The following is a 24,184-nucleotide window of genomic DNA, read 5'->3' as shown; positions in this document are numbered from 1 at the left end:
CCCACGGGTGCCTCTGGGATTTCCCATCCTTTCCTCAGGCTTTCTGGCATAGCACTGACATTCATAACACATCTGCTGTCCATGTGTGCCACACACAGCTAAAGCCCTCTCCGTCAGCTCAGCACCAGGCCCCGTGTCTGCGCAGCTGCGACCTTGGCGTCACAGCCAGGAGCCACAGCAAAGCTAGCGTGAATTTATTTCTCCTTTTTCATGACCTCACCAATAAAAGACTCATTCTTGCTGTACATCTTAGCGCCCTCAGCAAATTGAGAACTCTCGCCTTTCTGGCTTCTCTTCACCATCTCCAACTTGCCAACATCATCATTCTTGAGTTTGGGGGCATTTCGGGAGTAACTTGAACGCAAGACTGTACCCCAAAAGTCTATCTGATAAGGGGGTTCTCGTGTGCGCTCACACGGGGAGGGCCCTGTCCCACCTGGGACAGCAGGCACTCAGGGCTGCCACTAATGCAAAACATAATCCCCGAACTATGTTTCTAGAATACTCCACGTGGCAACTCAGGCGGCAGTTGAAGCTGAGTGAGTGAGGGCTGCAGAGAGTGGCACTGTGGCTGAGGGCAACATCATAGCGCCCTTATTCCCCTTATTCCAGGAGCAACTTTCTGTGGTCATTTTTCAATTCCCTGCTCTGATTTTACTATTCCTCTGTGAGTTTCAAAGATAGACTTAATTGACCCATTGCTGTCTCAATTTCCATCTTTTATTCTAGAAGCCATTGTTTAATAGATACAGTGCCTTTTATCTTTGAAAACAGACTCCTGCCATGCTTTGAAATCTTCTCATGTATCGGGTGGAGATCCATTTCAGGGATTAGGTTTATCTGTGTCCTTGCTCCTCTGATCTGCTCCAGCTCAAAACAAGCCAATAATTAATTCCAGTAAGATTTTCATCTGCCTGTATGGCTTTAATTATTGGTCCTTATTATGAATACTGACGGACACCAAAAGCTCTCAAAGACACCAGGCAGTCACTGCAAGCCCAGCAGTCCTGGGTCTGCATGGCTCAGCACTGCCTCACTGTAGAAGCAAAGCTTCAGGTCTGGCTGGCACATGCCAGGTGCTCTGCCATGAGCCATGCCGCTGCCCTACAGTGTTATTTCCACCAAGCACCTTCCTTTTTCTATCTAACGTGTAACACAGCACCCATCTTTTTACCCTGTCATTTTCCAAGTGAGCAAGCTGGATCCAGGAAAGCTGGCTGCCCTGGTAAGGTTTCCACACTTTTTTCTGTAACAAGGAACTAGAACCCGTCATGAATCCCAAACCTGCTGTGTGCAGGAAAAGCAGAGCTGGCAGTCTCTGTGCAGCTAGTTTATCCTCTCCACCAAGAGACAGCGTGGGCACAAAGGGCAGCACACACCACCTCAGCCACGCCCCAGTGTGGTGGGGTGCCAGCCAATCCCTCAGGTCACAGACACCACTGACAGGCAGCTGACTACCAAAACTGTGTCCTTCAAAAGCTGTATTTCTCTGTGGATTTATATCAGTTGTGGTGCTTGAGTTCAGTGCCTGGGCACTGTATTGAGCTCTTCTGCTCAAGGCTAGAGAGCTAGCTCTATCACTAGGGCCACAGCTTAACTTCCAGTTTTTTGGTGATTAAAGAGCCTGACCAACTTTCCTGCCCAGACTGGCACTGAACTACAGATCTCGCTCTCCTGAGTAACAAGGATTTTATAGGTGAGAGCCACCAGCGAGCGCCCAGCCCCTCAAACGCGTTCAACGCACTGAAGACTCAACCAAGAAGCAAGGGATTTACACGGTTCTCAAGGTAGGCAGGGGTGGCTGATAACTGTAGCCCTAGCTACTCTGGAAGCTAAGGTCTGAGGACTGCAGTTCAAAGCCATCTTGGGCAGGAAAGGCCATGAGACTCCTTTCTCCAATAAACTACTCAGAAGAAGCCAGAAGTGGCGCTGTGGCTGGCGTGTGTGGAGTGCTAGCCTTGAGTAAAAGCTAACAGACAGCCCCTAGGCTGGGTTCTTTTCCTTAATCAATCACTAACACCAACACTGAACACCAAACCCAGAGTTCAAGCCTGACAACTGTCAAAAATAAATAAAATAAACAGCTAAGAAGATAGTAAGAGCAACAGTAACAAGAGGCCCTGATTTGATCTCCAGCACTGACACACGATACCTACCCACAGAGTGAAGGACAGTTCAAACCCCCAGCTTTCTGGCTTGTTTGCTGTTGTTTTGTAGGTTGTGGGACTTGAACTCTGCGCCTGGGTGCTGTCCCTGAGCTCTTCAGCTCAAAGGCTACCACCCTACCCCTTGAGCCACAGTGTCACTTCCGGTTTTCTGGTGGACAATTGGAGATAAGAATCTCAGGGACTTTAGTGCTCGGGCTGGCTTTTTATACAGTGATCCTCAGATCTCAGCCTCCTGAGTAGCTAAGAATATAAGTGTGAGCCACTGTGCCCAGCTTTCTGGCTTGGTTTTGCAGCATTCAAGAACAGAATCAACTCTCTCCACTGGTCAGATGCTCTCTTTCAAGCATGCCATACACAAAAATTTCATCCACTTTAAGAGTTTCATTGCTGACAATATTTAAGTTTCATAAAAATGCTGAATTTTCAGGGCCTTAAGATAACAAGTATAACAGGATGCAAGTCCAGGCACTGACCTATGTTCAGAGGAAAACTTCGGTCCCTCTCGCCTAGTCTACAAGAGGGGAAAGAGGAGAATCGGCATCACATGCTGTACCTTACCTTGTGGCCGATTAACCCTAGCCATGCCCAGTCTCCTGGATCTCGAGGAAGACACCAGCGACCCAAGTTGAAGAGCAATCTGTGGAATGGCCACCTCTGCATTTCCACAAGCTAGTGGTGTGAAGCTGGAAGGCTGGGGACATGCGAGGACTGAGGCTGGCCCCGCTGCCAGCCACACCACCACACCACCAAGCTGGACTAAGCCTTGGTGGCAGGTTCTATTACAACTGCCTTTTAAGTTTGTGTTCCAAAATAATTCCTAAGCACAGGAGAAATGTACTCATCAAGGGACATGCACCTGAAGAAAATCATTCACAAAATCCGGAGCCAAACTCATTTTCCCCCTTTCTTTTGAAACAGGATCTCCAACCACAGGCAGGCAGACAGGCAGGCAGGCAGGCAGGCAGGCAGGCAGGCAGGCTGCCGAGCCCCTATCCCTCCCCTACCACCACACAGTGCGGCCTGGGCGGAGCTAGGGCTCACCCAGGCTCTACCTTCTCCCCCTGAGAGCTGACACAGTACAACACTGGCCAGACTGCAAAAGTGTCGTCTCACCCCAGGTAATTTTACCTGGTCTGTTGTCCTGTAGCTATGGCACCAATCTCTGCGTGTGCACACTTGTCCCGGGGCTTGAACTCAGTTCCTGAATGCTGTCCCTGAGCTTTTCTTTCAAGGCTGGTGCCCTACCACTTGAACCACAGCTCCATTTCTGACTTTTACATGGTTCATTGATGATAAGTCTCCCAGACTTTCCTGCCTGGCTGGCTTCAAACCACAATCCTCAGGTTTCAGCCTCCTGGGTAGCTAAGATTACAGGCCTGAGCCACAGGCGCCGGCCTGGCTCCCTTCAGGCAGGTTAACATGAGAATCATCACAGCAGTGCTTGCTCTGGGGAAAACTGCTAATCACAAACAGTGGGGGTCCAGCCCCCGCTCTCCCCTCTAGCCTTCACCTGGCTGCCCCCTCGCCCTACCCCACAGTACTAGGGCTTGAACATAGGGGTTACCTTCTCTCACTCAGCACACCTCCAGCAAGCTTACTACTTTTAAAATAACTTTTCTATTATTGGACCAGTTTAAAATTAGTCCTTGGAATCATCAAAATCTGTCACTTCTGCCTTCTAGAAAAGAAACTTCTAAAACCAGAGCCCTAGCCATGTACAGTGCTCCTCCCACAGCCCACAGCTCCTGGCTAATCCTCTCGCCGCCGCCTCCGCCCTCCACATCCCCGTCTGCCCAGCAACACCCAGGTTCACCCAGCATGGTGGGAGGGACACTCAGCCCAAACCACAGGAGGTTCTGCTTCATCTTACACGCTTTCTCCACGCTCAACAGTGACATTCTCTCTCTCTGCCTCCCCCCTCCCTGTCCCCCTCCCTCTAGCTCAGTATACACAAGGAAGGTTTGGAAGCAGAGACACAATACTTGTATATCAATGCTCACAGCTGCATTAATCAGACTTGCCAAAAAGTGGGAAAACGCAAGTGCCCCCCAACAGAGGAAGGGAAGAAGATGGCGTTCGTCAGCCTTAAGAAGGAAGGGCATGCTGAAACACGAACGACAGGCAGCCTGCCCACAGCACGGTGCCAACAAGCGCAGGCAGTCACACCCCCAGATGTGGCAGAGCCGGGTATCTGTGGCTTGTGGGCACAGCACCTGCCCAGATCCACATCCAGTGCTGCAAGAACAAAACAAAGCTGAAGCCGGCAGCCGGCCTCGCCTGTGATCCTACCTCCCCAGGAGGCTGAGATCTAAGCACTCAGATTCAAAGCCAGGAGCAGGAGGCAGAAGTCCTGTCCAGGGAGGAATAACACACATAACCAGCCCTTCACCAAACCCTTTCATTCGGCAGAGCACTTCCAAGGTAAGGCCTGGATTCAAGCCTCAGAACCACAAACAAGGGGTGGGGTGGGGTGCCAGAGTCTCAGGCCTGTAACCCTACCTCCTCACAAGGCTGAGATCTGAGGATAGGAGCTAGAAGCCAGCCCTGGCAGAGAAGTCTTCAAGACAGACAAACAAACAGTCCTCTGCATTGTCCCTGAGCTTCTGTGTTCACAAGGCTGGCACTCAACTCGTTTTTTTGGGCAGTTAGAGAGTCTTACCGTCTTTCCTGGCTTCAAACCACACAATCCCTGATCTCAGACTCTGGAGTAGCTAAGATTACAGGCATGAGTCACTGGCGCCCAGCTTTAGGGAATGCTCTCTACCTACCACAACCCTAAGCACTTGCTAACTCATCCAATCCCATCTATCCTCCCAGGAATGGCGGCTAGAGCAGGGGTCAGGGCTACAGCACTTGCCTGGGCCACACACGGGACTCAGCGCTGTATAGAGATGAATGAGAAGTTCTTAAAATAAGAATTTAGAAAGCTCTAAGCACTGGTGGCTCACAGGTGCAATCCTACTCAGGAAGCTGAGATCTGAGGATCATGGTTCAAAGCCAGCCCCAGCATGGACGTGAAAACCGGAAGTGGTGCTGTGTCTCCACATGTTAGGGCGCTGAGCCCTAAGCACAGATGACCACCCCATCTTTTCAACAAAGGTGTGACGTGAACATACCTGTGGACACTCGGCCACTAGGCAAGACCCTCAGCACTAGAATGTAGTGGACTCTCGCCACCCCACACTTGAGTAGCTGGCTCATGCCTAATTCCAGCTGGTCAGGAGACGGAGATACAGAGGACCACAGCTTGAAGTTAAGTCATGACACCGAAACACCAGAAAAGATGGTGATTTAGCTCAACTGGTAGAGCAGTGCATCTCTAAAACTACAAGAAAAGGTGTTTGGGCTTAACTGGCAGAGACCCAAACAAGTATGAGACTCTTAAGTTTAGACTCCAGTACCAAAGAGCAGTCCTTCTGGTGCTAGACTGGGTAGCAGACTGCATGTCCAGCATGGGAGTGCTGCAAACACACCACCTGTGTATATACACATGCATTCCTGTGCACACACACACGTATGAAGAGTCCTACATGGCTCCTTTAAAGCACCTTTATTCCTCTACGGAGCCAGGATCTGGCAGGACAGCCCAGGCTAGTTCAAGTCCATCCTCCCATGGAAGCCCACCTCTACCGAAGAGCTCCTTGGTTGCCTGGCATCTGATAGTGTCAGAATATGTCTTTGAGTGGGAGGCCCTGGGGGCCAGGAGTGTGGCCTATTGGTAGTGTTTGCCTAGCATGGGCTTGTTTCCTCCATATCACATAAGCAGAAAAGCCAGAAGTGACGCTGTGGCTCAAGTGGTAGAGTGCTTGCCTTGAACAAAAGAAGCCCAGGGACAGTGCCCAGGCCGAGTTCAAGTTCCAGGACTGGCAAAGAAAGTAAACTAAACTGGGGATTTGTTTGGTGTTCCTAACTCTCAACCAGTTCTCTCCTAAACAGCTCACCCCGAGCAACTCCATGTTTCTTTTTTTGGCGGGTCATGGGGCTTGGACTCTGGGCCTGGGCGCTGTCCCCGAGCTCTTCAGCTCAAGGCTACCTCCCTACTCCTTGAGCCACAGCCCCACTTCCGTTTTCTGGTGGTTAACTGGAGAGGAGTCTCACAGACTAGAACGCCCGGGCTGGCTTTGAACCTAGAACCTCAGCTCTCTGCCTGCCGAGTAGCTGGGAGTTCAGGACTGAGCCACCACGCCTGGCTCCGTCTTTCTTTGGTCCTTTAACTCAGAGCCCGGGTGCTGTCCCTTAGTTGTTGTTTTGTTTTCTTCCCTCACTCAAGGACAGCCTTCTGCAACAACTCTCACCACTTTGCTTTGTGTGGCTGACTGCAGACAGAAGGTCCTGGCTCCGCATCCCGCGTGAGCCACCGACCCTGAGCTGCGGCGGCACTTTTAGGCTGGGAATTCGGTTATCAAGAAATGGAGGGGAGACCTGGGGGGGGGGGGCGCCCCACTCAGGCCGTCCAGGCTGCGCCTGATGGGGGTGGAGGAGGCGCTGGCCCGGCCGCCCAGCTTCGCCGGCGGCTCTTCTGGTCGGTTGCTAGGGTGCCGTGAGGAAGGTGGCGGCGGGGCGCTCGGGGGCCATCTGGAGGGTGGACGCCCCAGCGGGGGTGGCGGCGGCCGGGGCGTGGGAGACGGAGGACAAAGGCGCGGGGGCCCCTCCGGCCCGGCCCCCGGGGACCCACGGGGGACAAAGGGGTGATGGCGGAGGAGCCCTGCGGCCAGGGAGCGAGTGGAGCAGACCCGGCGGCGGCGGCGCGGAGCCCGGCCCAGCCCCTTTCCCTTGCTCCCGCGGCCCGCCGGCGGAGGGCCTCCTTTTCCGGCCATTGTGCTCGTTTCCCCCAACCCACCCCAGCCCCGGAAAACCCAGGCCCCGGCTCCCCGGGCCGCCGGCCCCCCGCCCCGCCGCGGGGACCCGGCAGCCGCCGCCCCGCCCACCCGGCGCCCGCCAGCCAATCCCCTGCGTCTGCTCCCCGGGCGCCCGAGCCCCGGAGACACCGGGCGAGCGCGACCCCGAGGCTCGGGCCTGGCACCGCGCGCGCGCGCCCGCCGGGCCCGACGGCCAATCCGCGAGACGCGCGGCGGGCTCGCGCACGCGCACGCCGGGCCCGCGCACGCGCACGCCGGGCCCGCACGAGCCCGCCTCCCCCCCACGCCGCCGCCGCCGCCGGCGCGCGCGCCCCTCCCCCCACGCGCGCAACTGCCGTCCCCCGCGGCCGCCCCACCCCCCCCAGGCCGCGGCGCGCGGGCCGCCGGGACCGCGGGGACCCTCGGCGGGGACCCTCGGCGGGTGGGGGCGCGGGGGCGGCCTCGGGGCCCCAGCCGCGCGGCTCCCCCCGCTCCCGCCCCCCCCCCCACCCCGGTCTCCGCAGGCCCCGGCCGGGCAGAGTCGCCCGTCGAAGGCCCGGATGGCCGGGGACGCCCGGGACTCACCCGAGTGCGGCCGCCTCCGGGCAGCCGAGCGCCGACGGGACGCTAGCGGGGCCGCGGCGGGCGGGCTCGGCGGGGGCGGGCGGGCGGCGGGCGGCGGTGGGGGGGCGACGGGCCCGTGCGTCTCGGCCGCGCTCCTGTCACCGCCTCATGGCCGCCCCGGCAGGGCCGCGCTCCGCTCCTCGATCCGTTGTCAGGGAGCAGCGAGAGGCCGGGGCGAGCGCGGCGGCCCGGGCCGGAGAGCGCGCGGAGGAGCGGGGGGGCGCCGGCGGCCCCTTTTCTCTGCTCCGGAGCTGCTCTCGCACCCGCCTCCTCCTCCCCCTCTTTTTTTTTTTTTTAATCTTTTTTTTTTTTTTTTTGTTCCTCGAAGGCGCGCTGCGCGTGCGCACACGCAGCGCCGCCCCCTGGGGGTTGTAGTTCGGCCCGGACCCGCGCTCCCGGGAAGAGGGGGTGCGAGGAACTACAGTTCCCACAAACCCCCGCGCGGCCAACTTCCCCCCCCTCCCTCCTCCCCCCCGGAGCCCGAGGACGGAGCGAGAGCCGCGGCGCCCGGCCCTCTCCGGCGACGGCCGTCCGCGGAGGCTCGGGTGGTGGGAGCGAGAACATGGCCGCCCCCGGGGCCTGCGCGGCCGCCCGGGTGGGGGAGGGGGCGCGGGGACGGACCGCCGGCCGCGCCGCGCCCGCCCCGGCCCGCGCCCCCGCCGCCCGGGACACAAAGGGCGCCGCGCCCGGGGGGGCCGCGGACCCCCGCGCCCCGGGGCGACTCAACTCTGCCCGCGCGGCCCGAGCCTGTTCCCTAAGTCGTCACGAGAATAACCCTGCTCCGGCGCCCACCCACCCGCGATCTGGAGCCTTGAGTGACCCGACACCCCCGGCATGGCGCCTCCAGCAGCCGCGGCGCGCGGCCCCGCGGCCCCCACCCCCCGCCGCCGGGCCCGGGCGGGCGGGCAGCGCTTCCGGGGCCGGCCCGGGCCGCCGCGGCGCCGCTGGGATTTTCCAGGGAGCGCCGGGCCCCGGGTCTGGGCAGGCGTCCCTCGCTCCCTCGGAGTCGCCGGCCCGGGTCCGCGCTCGGGCGCTCGGGCGCGTGTCACCGCGGCCCCAGCGTCCTGCCCGGCCGTGCCACCCGCAGCCACGCGCGGCCTCCCGGGTGGCCGTGACCTTGGCGTTGGGAGAGGCCACAAGGGAGCCCAGGACGCCGACCTGAGCGTGGAGACGGCAGAGCCCCAGCGTCCAGGGATCGCACGGACGAGCACCCTGGACAGGGGAACCAATTGCCCCGGGGCGAGGCAGCTAGATAGTTATCCACCCGCAGGAGCCTGGAGCAAAACTCCCGGCTCTCGGGCTGCAGACGACTCACCTAGGTGAGGAAAACAAGTATCTTTCCCCAAGGGCCCATGCTCTTGCTCCACTTTTTCTGATAAAGGCTAGCTGTCTAGCCTCACCTGCAAATGCTGCCTTAGATAAGACATTTCTCTCTGACGTGACCTCACACCACAGTTCTCTAGATCTCGGCCTCCAGAGCTAGGATTACAGCCCCAGCCACCTGCACCAGACAAGTGTCTTCTTTCCAGCAGGCAAGCACGGTGTCCTCCACCTGAGGGTGGGACTTTAAGATTGCAGTTCAGCCCTTCAACCCGAGCCTCCAAATTTCCACCCTGGCCCAGATTACTTGAGGAAGACCACAGTGATGTTTTTCACCATAACACAGTGGTCTGTACCACACCAGAAGTTTATTATCGCCCAGACACTTTTTTTTTTTTTTTGGCCAGTCCTGGGTCTTGAACTCAGGGCCTGAGCACTGTCCTTGGACTTTCTCAAGGCTAGAGCTCTACCACTTGAGCCTCAGCACCACTTCCAGCTTTTTTCTACGTACGTGGTACTGAGGAATCGAACCCCGGTCCTCGTGCATGCTAGGCAAGCACTCTACCATTAGGCCAAACTCCCAGCCCCCCCCAAGATACATTTTTTAAATCTACTATAAATTACTAAAATAGAAAATCCTTTGGAAAATGTGAATACTTAGAGTAACTGACCTTTTACAGTGTGTGTAGTCCTCAAACTCCTGGAGAGGAGAAACCTAATCCAAGCCATAATTTATTCACCATGATGAATAATGCAGCTGCGCGGCACACAGCCTGGCCACAGCAGGCCCTTCCAGCACAGGAAGGGGCCTTTCCCAAAAACCGGTGCAAGCTGGGCGGGGGTGCAGCTCTACATGCAGCTCCCGCCCAGCGCACCAACCCCTGCATCCCCAAAAAGATGAGTTCAAATAAGGCAGTATTTATGGGGTTAATAGGATTTCCATGAAGTGTTTGCAACTTTTTTTTTTCTTTCATTTCTGAGGTTTAGCACTCAGGACTTGCTGCTTATTAGGGGCTTTACCCCTTGAGCCCCACCTCCCCTTCCCAACCTTTTGCTTGTTAAGTGGAGATAATAGTCTCACAGACTTTCCTGCCTGGTCTGTCTTTGAACCAACATCTTCAGATCTCAGTCTCCTGAGTAGCTAGGATCTCACTGTTGTGGGCCGTTGTGGGCGGCCTGAAGCCTCAGTTCTTAACCAACTGCTACAGAATATTTTTAGGTTAGTCTTGCAAAACAAAAGAAAGTGCTAAATCAAGGCATTTACCAATTACTTTCACAAGTACCTGAGGCAGTGCAGCCAGCGGGGATGGGAAGAGAGGAAATCTCTCCCCTAGACTGGTGTAATCTACCGCATTTTTGTGCCTGAGGGTTGGTGGGGCCTAGAGGCTGCTGAGTTAAGCAATTCCTGGAAGATTATCTATTAGCTAATGTTAGTTCAGATACAAAGTTAAAATAATTGCCCTAAGATGGCCTCAGATAAGCGGTCCACTTGGGCTAGGTTTTTCCATCCCCCTCCTGGCTGCCTCATTCTGGTCAGCCAGAAAGTCAAGCCCGTGCAAGGTCTGTGCACAGATGCAGCTTTTGTGACTAAATTTTCCCTTATTTGGGTGCCTCCCCCCCCCCCCACCTCACCAGGCCTGCTGCCCTAGTTAGTCAAAAGGCCAAGATCTGAGAAACCAGGTGGAAGCCAGCTCTGTAAGAAAAGTCCAAGAAACTCTTATCTCCAGTTAACCAGAGAAAGACTGGCCTGGGGCATGGCACAAGAAAAATAAATAAAAATAGCTTCCTAGCTGGGGCCAGTGGCTCACTCCTGTCATCCTAGCTACCCCAGAGTCTGAGATCTGAGGATCACCAGACAAGGAAGGGGAGTGGTGGCTCAAAGAGGTAAACCACTAACCTTGAGGAAAATTGCTCAGAGACATAGGGTCAGTGCCTAGGACCTGAATTGAAGCCCCATGGCTCACAAACCCGGGTGGGGGGGAATGTAAATGATAAAAATGTGTAGACTTAGCCAGGCGAGGTGGCTCACGCCTGTAATCCTCTGGAGGCTGAGCTCAAAGCCAGTCCTGCCACTAAAAAGTTCATGCGACTTTTATCTCCAGTTACCCATCAGAAAGTGGCACTGTGGCTTAAGGGGTAGGGTGGTAACCTTGAGCTAAAGAGCTCAGGAACAATGCCCAGGTCCAGAGTTCAAGTCCCACAATCGACAAAAGGAAAAAAAAATGTGTAGACTTGACATCATTCTGTGTATAGTCCTCTAGGTAAAGTTCCCTCAGGATGGGCATTTGGGTGGTTTCTGATATTTTTGCAAAGTCAAGGGCTGGGCATTTTCTTTCTTTCTTCTTTTGTGTGTGTGTGTGTGTGTGTGTGTGTCACCGGGCTTGAACTCTGGGCCTGGGCGCCATCCCTGAGCTCTTCAGCTCAAGGCTACTACTCTACTCCTGGAGTCACAGCCCCACTTCTCCTTTTCTAGTGATTAATTGAAGATGGGAGTCTCACTCGGTCTTTTGTGCCTGGGCTGTCTTTGAACCTCGATCTTCAGATCTCAGCTTTCTAAGTAGCTAGAATTACAGGTGTGAGCCACCAAGCCCAGCGGTCTTTTTCCTTTTTCCAGTCCTGGGGCTTGGGCTCAGGGTCTGAGCACTGTCCTTAGGTTTTCCCAAGGCTAGAGCTCTACCACTTGAGCCACAGCAGCATTTCCAGCTTTTTCTATGTATGTGATACCAAGGAATCAAACCCCGGTCTTCGTGCGTGCTAGGTAAGCATTCTACCCATTTGGCAAAACTCTCCCAGCTGGCTTTTCCTGAACACATGGATGGATGGATGGATGGATAGATAGATAGACAGACAAACAGACAGACAGACAGATCGATCGTTTGTTTTTGGCAGTGCTGACATTTTAACTCAGGCTTGCACACTTGCTAGGTAAAAAACTTTACCCCTCATTTTTTGCTTTTATGCCTGTCTTGTGCTTAAATTCAGGGCCCTGGCTCTGTCCCTGGGATTTTTTGCCAAGGCTAGCATTCTACCACTTCCAGCCACTGCATCATTCCCTGCTTTTTGGTAGTCAATTGCAGATAAGATTCTCAGAGACTTTCTTGCCCAGGCTGGCTTTGAACTGTGATTCTTAGATCTCAACCTCCTGAGTGGCTTAAGATTACAGATGCGGTCCGTCTGTGCAGCTGAACAGTGTCTCAGTGTCTGTGGGCCTAGGCCACAGCCTGTTTACTCTTCTGATATAGCTGGGATAGGCACCACCACATTCAACTTTTTCTTGGTTTGAGGTAGGATTTCCCGAATGGTTTCTCCTGAGCTGGCCTTCCTGGGATTATAGGAATGTGTTACCACGCCCACATGCCAGCATATCTGAGCAGCAAATTTTTCATGTTATTTTCTCCCCAGTCCTGGGGTGAACTCAGAACCATATGCACACTCACCTTGCTTGCAGTGGCTAACGTACTGCCACTTGACCCACACCTGTAGTCTGTTTTTCAGGTGAATTAGAGATGATGTATATCAGATTTTTCTGTTCTGCTTGACTCTGAATCTTGACCCTCCAAGTCTCAACTTCCTGAGTAAGCAGGATTACAGGGGTGAGCCACCAGCTTCTTTTCACCTTTGTAACTAATTGCAGAATCTCAATCTGTGTGTGTGTGTGTGTGTGTGTGTGTGTGTGTGTGTGTGTGCGTGTGTGTTCTGAGCTACCATGGCTTGACTGAGAGTCTCTTTCAGAACAGATTTGTTGGGGCTGGGTGTTTGGCCTAGTGGTAGAGTGCTTGCCCAGCATGCATGAAGACCTGGGTTCGATTCCTCCGTACCACATATATAGAAAAAGGCAGAAGTGGTTCTGTGGCTCAAGTGATAGAGCTCCAGCCTTGAGAAAGTCCAAGGACAGTGCTCAGACTCTGACCTCAAGCCCAAGACTGGCAAAATAAAACAAAACAACAGCAAAACATTTGTTTCCTCTAGCTTCTTTGGACTAATGCATGTGACATAAAATGTACCACCATAATCATTTGTGTGTGTGTGTGTGTGTGTCTGTCTGTCTGTCTGTCTGTCTGTCCTGGGGCTTGACCTCAGGGCCTAAACTCTGTCCCTGAACTCTATTGCTCAAGGCTAGCACTCTACCACTGTGAGTCATAGCACCACTTCTGGTTTTTGTGAGTGGTTAGTTGGAGATAAGAGTCTGGGTGCCCCACTCCCCCTGCTGAGAATGTGGCTTAGTCTGCTGGAAGCCCTGGGTTTAGTTCCTCGGTACCACATAAACAGAAAAATCTGGAAGTGCACTTTGTAGCTCAAGTAGTAGAATGCTACCCTTGAGCTACAAGAAACTCTGGGTTTGATCCACCACCCCACCAGGTAGAGATGCCTAACGCCTCAGCCCTCGGCTGAAGCCCGTGGGATTCCTGCTCAGAGCTCCATTGGTGTGCATGCAGGTTTAGTTTAGCCAGCCATCCAAGACAAGACTTTGGGGAGAAGCCTCCTGTCCCATCCTTCCGGTTTAGCCTGGTCCCTGGCCCCCGCCCCGACTCCCTCTCCTGCCCCTGCTGGCGCAGTCCTCCCCCACAGAGTCCTCCCCTCAGAATAAAAGAATACATTTGCTTGGGGAAAAAGAGCTCTAGCACAGTGCCCAGGCCTTGGTTCAAACCCCAGGACTGGTGCAAGCACTCACACGTGCGTGGTTCCCCCCCCCCTGCCCCCAGGCTGGCTTTGAACCATGATCCTCGGATCTCAGCCCCTCCATCCCCCCTCCCGCTCCCAGCTTTTTCTGTGTGTATGGTACTGAGGAATTGAACCTAAGACTTCGTGCATGCTAAGCAAGCACTCTACAACTAGGCGACATTCCCGGCCCCCCAGTAATCATTTTTAACTGGGCACAAAGCATGCGGTTGCGTATCTGTAGTTCCAGCCATCAGGAGGCTGAGACAGGAGCATCGTGGTTGCATAGCCAGATGTGGCTCTAGAGAGAGCCCAAGGCCAGCCCGGCCGCTTCAGGACAGCCTGCCTCAGGGAAAAGCAAACAAAAACCATCCGAGCTCTGTGCACTGTGCACCATTCTACCCAGAACAACTTCATCAATCCAAACAGAAGCTCTGGCGGCTGCCAGGGACTGGGTTGGGCTGTTCTCATAGTTCAAATCAGCAGGGTCAAGAAAGTCCCAGAGACACTTATCTCCAATTAATGGGGGGGGGAATAATAATAATAATAATAAAAAGAAACGGAAAAGCTGTTGGGAGGTGAGCAGATCTAGGACGACAAAGGGACAAGACCTTTTAGAAGCAAGTCTACAGGAAAGGGCACCCCTCCAGCCCTCTGCAGGCTGCTAAGGATTACAGACACACCTGCTGGCCCTTCTTTGTCTTTCCTGTCCAGGTGTGGGGGGGAGGGGCACCTGCTCTTCGGCTGACATATTTGGGTCTCCTTTGCTCTCAGCTCCTCATGCCATTCTTGGGAGCGGCATATTCCAGTCTCACTAGCATGATCATATTGCATCTTCTAGGTCACTGCAGGGACGTGGCTGTACAGCATAGCGCTCACCTAGCATGTATGGAACCCTGAAACCCTGGGTTCAATCCTCAGTCCTGAGGGGAGAAAAATTGCCTGTATGTAATCCTAGCTATTTGGGAATACAGGCGACATCGGATTACAGGCATGAGCCACCATGCCCGCTTTTCTCTTTCTCTCTCTCTTTTTTTTAAAAAATGGGATGTCATTAAAACTATGCACACACAACCAAGGACCTGTAATCCTGGCTACTCAGGAGGCTGAGAAGTGAGGATCGCAGTTCAAAGCCAGTCTGGACAGGAAAGTCCATGAGAGTCTTTATTTCCAATTAACCACCAGAAAACCAGAAGTGGATCTATGGCTCAAAGTGATAGAGCCCTAGCCTTGAGTAACAAGACTTAAAGACAGGGCCCAGGTCCTGAGTTCAAGCCCCATAACCAACCAAAATAATAATAATAATAATAATATATACACTTCTATGTACAAAGATATGTATGTGCACAGACACACAGCACCAAAATCAAATTTCTGAAGATGAAAAATTCAAACCTGAAACCTGACTCACCACAAATAGCTGCATAGTTATAAATTCCAGCACTGTTCTGGGCTCCAAGAAGGCAGTAAAGCAAGTCCTAAATTTATAAATTGTTATTCAAGCATGCTTGTCTGTCTTCTGTGTGGCACCCACCATTCCAGATAGTCAGAAGTGCCAGCCAGTGTCCAAGTCTGGTTAAGATTGTCAATTATTATCATTATTATTATTTCTTTCCAGTTCTGGGGGTTAAACTCAGGGTCTGGGCACGGTCCTTGAGCTTCTTTTGCTCAAGACTAGCACTCTGCCACTTGAGCCACAGTGCCACTTCTGTGTGTGTGTCGAACCCAGGACTTGGTGCAGGAAAGGCAAGCACTTGTGCCCATCACCCCAGACCCCTCTACTCTTTGGGCCACGCCCCAAGTTGTCATCCATTGGTCAGGCTCCAACATGCCCACCCCTTAGACCACTCCCCCCCTCCATTTGGGCCAAGTCCACAACCTCTCCACCCTCCCGGCCTTGCCCACATCCCATTCATCATTCCCATCTCATCCATCATCCCAACATTCTGGACCTCAAGAAGTTCCACCCTTGAGGGAGGACCAAGTGGTAAACAGGCACTGGTGATAAGAAACCAGGCCTGGGTTGGGCTGGGAGTGTGGCCTAGTGGTAGAGTGCTTGCCTGGCATGCATGAAGACCCGGGTTCGATTCCTCCATCCCATATACATAGAAAAAGCCGGAAGTGGTGCTGTGGCTCAAGTGGTAGAGCTCCAACCCTGAGAAAACCCAAGGACAGTGCTCAGGCTCTGAGCTCAAGCCCCCTACTGGCAAAAAAAGAAAAGAAGAAGAAAGAATGAAAAAGAAACAAGGACTGGGGTGGAGCTCAACAGGTGCCCTGAGCCTAGCAGGCTCCAAGCCGTGGGGTCCATCTCCAGCTGGAAAAAAATAATAAAAAGAATCCAGGAGAAGAGGAGAGAGAGAGAGAGGAAGAGAGAGAGAGAGAGAGAGAGAGAGAGAGAGAGAGAGAGAGAGAGAGAGAGAGAGAGAGGGAGCGAGCGAGAGAGAGCACATCTCAAGCCAGGCCTCCAATGGTCCAATCGCAAAGGAGATGAGGGGGTGGCCCGGAGATGGCCTAGCATGCATGAAGGCCACATGCACAGAAAACGCTGGCAGTGGTGGTGACTCCGGTGGTCGAGTGCTAGACTTGAACACCCATCCTTGGGTTTTTCCCCAAGGACAGTGCCCAGGCCCTGAGTTCAAGCCCCAAGACTGGCAAAAAAAAAAAAAAAATGAAGGGGGTATGTCAGGGTGGTGGATCCACCTGTAATCCCAGATACTCAGGAGGCAGCGGTAGGAGACCCAGAAGACTATCTGAAAACAGCACGACGGGCAGAGGACGGGGCCTGAGCCCCTGCTTAGCAAGTGAAAGGCAATGAGTTCAAAAAACCCCAGGGCTTGAGAGGGGCTGGGGGAGAGGTGGGAGAAGGCAAGAAAGGAGGAGCTAAGGCAGTCCCCAGAGGGTCCAGCTCCGCAGAGCACAGCAACTGGCCTGGTTCTGCTGGTGGGGGCGGGGGCAGGGGCGGGTGGGTCTGGAGAGGGCGGAGACTCATCACAATGGCCCTTCTATGCCCAGGGCTTTGTGCCCGACAGGCTGGTCAGAATGCCAATCATTCCAGGCTCCCATTTCCAGGCCAGATTACACCACCCACTGCCAGGCTTGAGGCTTTTTTTTTTTTTTTTTAAACAACTTCTTTTCCTCTCTTTTGAGATAGGAAAGGTTTATTTTGGCTCCCTTAAAAAAAAAAAAAACTGCTTTGTTCAAGAATTTTATTGACTCAGAATAAAAATCCATCTATTTTGACGTTAAAGACCTTTATCAGGGCGAATCATCTTTGTAAACCCCTGCCCTCCCCATCCATAATCAAGACATGGAAATTCCCCATCCGTCTGAACATTTCCCAGTTCCCCACCCCAGCTCGAGCCCCTGACAGCAGCCACTCACTTTCTGTCCCTTAGTTTAGTCCCTCTAATGGATTTTGTGTGTTTTATCTGTCCTGTGTTTGTTTTCTTTTTCATTGCCGGGCACGGACCCCAGGCCTTTGCTGTGTGACAGGCAAGCATTCCACCATGCAGGCCTTTGTGCCTTGCTTTAGTTTTCACATAGGGTCTTGTGCTTTTGCCCCAGCCAGTTTGGGACAGGGAAATTCCTACCTCCAGCCCCTGAGAGGCAGGGGTTACAGGCATACACTACCATGCCTGGCCTAGCAATGATTTAATTAAATGTTGTGTGAGCATTTTTACCCTCCTAGCCAACTAGTATCTTTATATGTTTTTATTTTGGTTGTTATTGTTTTTCTTGTTGTTGTTGTTTTTTGGGTTTTGGGGTTTTTTTTGGCCAGTCCTGAGGCTTCAGGGCCTGAGCACTGTCCTTGGGTTTTCCTCAAGGCCAGCGCTCTACCACTTGAGCCACAGCGCCACTTCCGGCTTTTTCTGAATCTGTGGTACTGAGGAATAAACCCAGGGCTTCATGCTTGCTAGGCCAGCTCTCCCGGTCCCTGGAATTCATTTTTATGACTGGGCAGTGTGAGTGGGAGCACTGATTCCAGCCAAGGACCACTACAATAAACAGAGGAGGCAGAGAAGACAATGGCGACTTTGAAGGAGAGGAGGAGGAGGCAACTTAGTGGGAGGGAGAGAAAGAGGAGAAAGGGGGGAGAGAGAGGAAGAGGGAGGGGAGGGGAGAAGCAGGAAGGGGAGGGCAGAGCTCAGGAGGGGTGTGGAGGAGAAGCTACTGACCAACCAGAGAAAGGAAAAAGCAGCCTGTGCTGGCCTGAGCAGCTGTCACCCCAGCTGCTCGGGAGACTGAGATCTCAGGATCCACGTTCAAAGCTCACCTGGCAGTCAAGTCCCGAGATTCTTATCTCCAATTAACCAGTTAAAATCCCAGGGAGGGAGCGTGTGTGTGCGTGCGTGCGTGTGTGTGCGTGCATGCGTGTGTGTGTGTGTGTGTGTGTGTGTGTGTGTGTGTGTGTGTGTCTGTTTAACAAAGCCTTACAGACTGGACAGTCAATCCTCTTCTGCAACCCAGAACTCATGGCTGACTATGAGATTTCGGTACATGGAAGAAGGAATCTGATTCCTACCACAGGTGCAACGAAGGGTTTGTCAGCTCACAGGTGAGCTCTGAGAATAAAGTTGATGTAAAAGCTTAAAAGAAAACAATCCCAGAGCAGAGCTGTGGCTCTCCCAGGGCCTGAAGGCTTGGGTGGCTGTCCTGGGTCCTGACAGCTGCCTGAGGCTCCATGCCCAGCTGCCTGGACCCAGAGACATGCGAAGCAAGATACCAGGAGTGCAGCGAGCCCTCCAGCCAGCCTGCGGTCAGCTGTGTCTGTCCTCTTTAGTATTTTTATTTTTGGATGCCGGTCCCGGGGCTTGAACTCAGGGCCTGGCTGTTATCCCTGAGCTTTTTTTGTTCAAGGCTGGCGCTCTCTACCACTTGAACGATAGCTCCACTTCTGGCTTTTTTTGGTGGATGATGGGAAATAAGAGTCTCAAGGACGTTCCTGCCCAGGGCAGGTTTGAACCGTGATCCTGAGTGGCTGAGCTTGCAGGCGTGAGCCCGGCTCTATCTGCGTATACTTCACAGCAGAGGCGGGGTGGACTGGGAAGGGAGGCAGGTGGTGACCTGCTTCCTGTCCCCCTTTGGGCTCCAGGCTGGGTCCTGAAGTGCCCAATGCAGTCAAAGTTGAGGGGCCCCTCGGTGTCTGGTCATCCTGTTCAGCCAGGTACAGCACGCCGGCCTGCTGTGGCTCCACTACTGGACGTGCCCCAAACCCAGTCCTGGAGACATGTGCTTGTGCCAGGCACGGTGGCTCACGCCTGCAATCCCAGCTACTTCAGAGGCTGAAATCTGAGTAGGGCAAAGCCAGCGTAGGGAAAAACAGTCTAGAGATTCTTATCATTTAACGAGCATAAAGCTGCAAGTAGAGTCAGTTTGAACAAGAAAGCCAAGGGAGAAAGGGACAATAAGAAGCCAGGAGTCCCAGCCTCTGTGAGTCAGTGCTGCCACCATAAAGAAGAAAAAAAAAAAAACCCACTGGAGGACCAGAGGGAAAGCAGGCCGCTTCACTGTGAGGGGCCCCTGGCCTCACGGCCCAGGCTCTGGAGTGGAATTTGAAGCAGCTGGTGAACAGGTTTGTTGAAGCCAAAGCTGTTTCTCCCTCTGCTGGCCAGGAGGCGACGTGATCAGTCGAGCTTTGAGGAAGTCCCTTGGAGGGCACTTAGAGGAGAATGAAGGGCGCTGTAGGCCCACCCCTTACCTGCAGCTTAATTGCCTTGGGGAGCTGTAGGGCCCCCGCGGTGAGTCTAACCTGTAACCCAGCAGTGTCATCTTTGATCAGACTTGTCTCACAGGTGCCAGAGACAGACAAAATGGGAGAGCTGGAGATCAGATTGATAGCTGACATCCTTACAACGAGTGGATGGGCCTCTGAGAACGGCAGGCCGGGCCCTGCGGTGTTCAACTACATCCCTAGACTCAGGAGATGGGGAGGTCTTGAGTTCAAAACCACCCTAGGCCCCATGGCAAGCTCAAGTTAGTGGTACAAACAAATGGTAATAAAATGGCTCTTTTTTCCTCTTGCTCTGAAGAACACGAAGAGTGGGTATTCTGTTTGTGGTTGGTAGCACGGCTTAGAGGTAGCAGGCAGGGGACCCGCTGGGTCAGGCAGAGCCAGGGCCAGGGCAGAGCCAGGGCCAGGGCTCGCAGGCAGAATCAATCCACCCTCCTGCTTCTCCCTTCCTTTTGGAAAGGACTGTGTGCTCTGCTTTGATCTCGATTGCAATCCGGTTTCCTGGGTTATTTTCTTCTTCTCCTTGCAGGGTTAATTAAGCTCTGTGATATTTGGGAGAAAAGAGAAATGAACCAGGCAAGCTGACAGAGGCGGGGCAGCCGGTCGCCCTGGTCCCGAGGCAGGGACATTTCCACCCGTCACTTCTGGCTCCTCTCATTTCCTCTGGCAGAGCTAAAATTAAACGCTGCTTTCCAGGAGCTGTGGGGAACTGAATTCTGCATCTTTTATTAAATCCTCCGGAAATGACCTTGAAGAGAGCAGAGCCCCTGTGGGCGTTCAGTCACCAGAAATATTGTCAGCACCCCAGCAACACTTGAAAATAGTGCTTGAAGCTGGGGGCCAGGGCTCACACCTGTAATCCTAGCTACGCTTCTGTTGTCCTTATTTTGCTATATATTGTGCATTAAATCAGGACTGTGTGTGTGTGTGTGTGTGTGTGTGTGTGTGCACACGCCGCATGCCAGGCCTGGGGCTTGGCCTCAGGGCCTAATTGCTGTCCTTGAGCTTTTTCACTCCAGACTGGTGCTCTACCACTCCAACCACAGCTCCACCTATGGTTTTTTGCTAGTTTACCAGAAATAAGCGTCTCTAGGGTTTGTCTGACCAGTGTGTGATCCTCGGAACTCAGTCTCCTGAGCAGCTGGGATACACAGGTGTGAGACACCAGCACCTGGCCTTTGTGCTTGGTATTTTTTAGGCCAGATCTTGTTAGGTAGCCCTGGCTGGTCTCTAATTCACATCCCTGCTTCCTCAAATGCCCCAGGGGTGGAATTACAGGTGTGCAAACCACGCCCAGTTAAAAATAAATCACAGATTTCCCTGAAAGACCGGGAAAGTTCAGGTGCATAGTAGAAAAAGATCTCATTGCCAAGAACAATTAAAATTCCAAGGAAGGTCATTTTTCTACAAGTACCTGAAGCATTGCTGCCTCCTCTTGGGAAATATTTTCCAGAGCCTTCCTTGTGCTCTGACCTGTGAGCTGCAGCCAGAAGTTGTCAGAGTATCGGAGGGGAGAAAGCCGGCCTCCAGTGGCTCACGCCTGTAATCCTAGCCACTCAAGAGGCTGAAATCTGAGGACTGCAGTTCAAAGCCAGTCCAGGCAGGAAAGTCTGTAAGCCTCTTATCAACAATTACACACACACACACACACACACACACACAGAGCCAGACAGAAATGGAGCAGTGGCTCAAGTAGAGTGCCAACTTTGAGTGAAAAAAGCAGAGCAAAAATGCAAGGCCCAGAGTTCAAGTCCCAGTGTTGGTACACAGATAAAAACATAAAACAAGATGACAAATGACAAAGACAGCCAGCAGAGGCTGCTCAGAGCCTGTAGTTCAGGTGACGAGGAGCTGGAGATTTAGGGATTGTGATTCAATGCCAGCTTGGGGGGGGAAATAAAAAGTTTCAGGGTCTCCACATTAGCCATGGGCTGGGTACAGAAGTCGCACCTGTCACCTGTCACTAGGGGAAGCGCAAGCAGGCAGAAGCAAAGATCTTCTCTCCACCGTAACTAGCACAAAAAGGGCTGGAGGAGTGGTTCAAATGGAAGATCATGAGTAGCAAGCTTGGGGCCCTGAGTTCAAACCACAACACTGCCAAAACAAGTGGGCAAATCAGTGGAAGACAGTCAGAGGTAGAGACTCTCGAAGGACCATCACAAGGACGCAGGCTCGCTCTGCGTGGCAGGGCACCCTGGGCTGTCAGCGGCGCTCACGGAAGGCAGAGGTCAGAGGCTCACCGAGTTCAACCTGAGCGAACGTGCTATCTGAAAAGCACGAGGAGCGGGGAGCTGGCTGCTGTGGCAGGGTGCCTGCCTCACTCCAGGGGAGGCCAGAGTCCCATCCCCAGGGCTGGCAGGTGGCTGGTGCTCAGCAGAGGCGAAGGGAGGGGGGGCGGAGCAGGTGTGGCGGGCTTGCAGGTGTGAGCGCTGAGCAGGCTCCCGGCACCCCAGCTTTGTCCTGAGCTGATTATTACTTTAGTACTGTTTTCAGTCAGCGATAATTCCAGCGTTTTGTCTCATTTTAATGCTTTCATTGATACCAGATTTTTACACAAAGACTTTGTATCCAGCGTGATTGTGCGAGCCATCCGGATGCATCCGGCAATTAGAGCGCTCAACGCCCGTTTATTACTTGTGGAAGTGGTTTGTGATTCTCCCGGCCCCCCAGTCGGGGGGGGGTGGCGTTTACCCACCCTGTGGGAATTCTCCCTCTGAGTTGCAAAACACGGAGCGGTTTGGAAGGGAGACAGATGGCGGTGCAAGGCAGTTTAATTAAAGCACGAGTGCTCAGAGGAGACAGTGTGGGAGGCTTGTGCATGTCCAGGCTGGAGGCTTCCCTGGCCCCACAGCCAGCGCTGTCCCCGCTGGCCTGGAGCTGAGGGGGGAAGCGGCCAGACAGGTCTTGCAGGCCTCAGGGGTCCCCTGCGCCCCACTTTCTCCTGACTTGCCCGGGCAGGGCCTGGGTGCCACTTCCAGCTCTGGTCCAGCTGGCCCAGATGCCAGGGGGCCTGGAAAGTGGGGGCCTCTCCCTGCAGACTGGGGTGCAGAACCTTTGTGCTGGGGGGGGAGTCAGGGCGCTCTTCTCTTCTTCTCTGTCTTACTTTCTTCTGCTGGTCCTGAGTGGATGTGAACTCGGGGTGGAGAACCATTCCTTAGCTTTCCCACCAAGCGATCTACACCTCCAATTCCCGCCTGGGCTGGCTGTGAACCCCAGTTCTCACAGCTCAGCCTCTTGAATGACTAGGGGCACAGAAGTGAGCCATCCCACCTCTTCCTCCCTTTCGCTCCTCCTTCCCTCCCTCCACCCTCCCTCCCTCTTCTTCCTCGCTCCCTTTTTTCTTCTTTCCCAGGGCTCACTGCAGTGGGTCCAGGACAGAGGCCCTGGTGCTTGGGGTGACACCATCTCCTCTCTGCTCCAAATGGCCCTGCTGTGACTCAATGTCCTCAGGAGTCACCTTGCAAAGCTCAATCCTTGGTGGGGAGAAAGGGGCTCAGTGTGTGGGCCTCATGTGTCGTGGGGGTCCCCACCCTGTGTCTCCCCAGGGACCCTGCCAGCTCCCCATTCCACAGCCAGGTCCTCCTCCCCCACCCCCACCCCGCTCCAGCCCACATATTCCCCCCAGGTCTCAGCATCAAAGACCTCCAGGCCCCGAGGGAGGTCGCCCCCACGTTGTGCCTTCCCTGGGCAAAACACCCTGTGTCCCTCACCCCGGACGCCAGCGCAGCCACACCCCTGAGCAGCTACGATGCCAGGCCCCAGGCCACTGCCAACCTCTTGTCTCTGTCTCCAGGCTCATGGCTTCTTTCAAATGCCACCCCCCCCCCCACTTTGAGCCATGCCTCCAGCCCTGCTTCTTGCTGGGTAATTACCGATGGAGAGTCATGGTTTTGGACTGGCCTTAAGCCTGGCGAGGAGCTGGGATGACTGGTGCAAGCCACTGCACCTAACCTGGGTGGCTTTTATTTATTCATGTATTTATTGCCAGTCCTGGGCTTGAACTCAGGGCCTGGGCACTGTCCCTGGACACTTTTTGCTCAAGGCTAGCGCTCTGCCACTTGAGCCACAGCACCACTTCCTGTTTTCTTCTGTGTGCGTGGTACCGAGGAAGGGAACCTAGGGCTTTGTGCTTGCTAGGCGGGCACCCTACCACGAGGCCACAATCCTGGCCCCAACCAGGGTCATTTTTGAGACTGGGTCTCACTAACCTTGCCCCAGCTGGCTCTGACCTTCTGGACCTCCTGCCTCCACATCCCAAATAGCTGGATTACAGGCAACCCCTGGCACAGAACTGGCAGCGAGGTGGGCGTGTTAAGTCCAGCTGGGCACAGGGGCCCCGCCCCTTGTCCTGGGCACTCAGGAGCCCGAGGCAGAAGACTCGAGGCTGATTTGGGAAGTGCATGGAGACCCTGTCTCAAAATAAAAACGCAAGGCTGGTGCCAGTGGCTGCTGGTGCCAGTGGCTGTGCCTGCCACCCCCGCTGCTCAGAGGCTGAGATCTGGGGATCTCCACACAAACGCAGCCTGGGCAGGGAAGCCCATGCGACTCTCGTCTCCAACTTACCAGCAAAAAGCCCAAAGTAGAGCTGTGGCTCAAGTGGCCGGGCACCACCCTCGAGCAAAAGCTCGGGGACGGACGGCACCCAGGCCCCGAGTTCAAGCCGCAGGACTGGCACAGAAACTGAACAGACAACAAAACGCAGTGTGGCCCATTTCTGCTTCCTGAGGTCTCCGGGCCCGGCGTGGACACAGAGGTCAATTTGTCCCCAAGCCCAGGGGTCCGCCCAAAGCAGCACCAGGAGACAGGTGGCTTGCTTTTTTTTTTTTCTTATTTAAAAAGGCCTT

General features: G+C 54.2%; 1 protein-coding gene across 6 annotated transcripts in view; it reads right to left on the bottom strand.

The window, feature by feature from the left end:
* The window catches only part of Gtf2i (general transcription factor IIi), a 49,220-nt gene extending 41,280 nt beyond the window's left edge, over positions 1 to 7,940 (bottom strand). For 5 of the 6 annotated variants that reach the window (XM_090324142.1, XM_090324144.1, XM_090324143.1 and 2 more), the window contains exon 1: positions 7,592 to 7,937. The gene's annotated coding sequence lies outside the window, so the exon portion shown is untranslated. Of the gene's footprint in view, positions 1 to 7,591 lie in introns of all 6 variants that reach the window. The other variant, XM_090324148.1, reaches the window with a different exon arrangement.
* Positions 7,941 to 24,184: the final 16,244 nt, after the last annotated feature.

The sequence above is a fragment of the Megascapheus bottae genome, chromosome 34, assembly GCF_031878675.1.
Source record: "Megascapheus bottae isolate mThoBot1 chromosome 34, mThoBot2.hap1, whole genome shotgun sequence".
NCBI lineage: Eukaryota > Metazoa > Chordata > Mammalia > Rodentia > Geomyidae > Megascapheus > Megascapheus bottae.
This window is presented reverse-complemented; position numbering and strand designations above follow the sequence as displayed.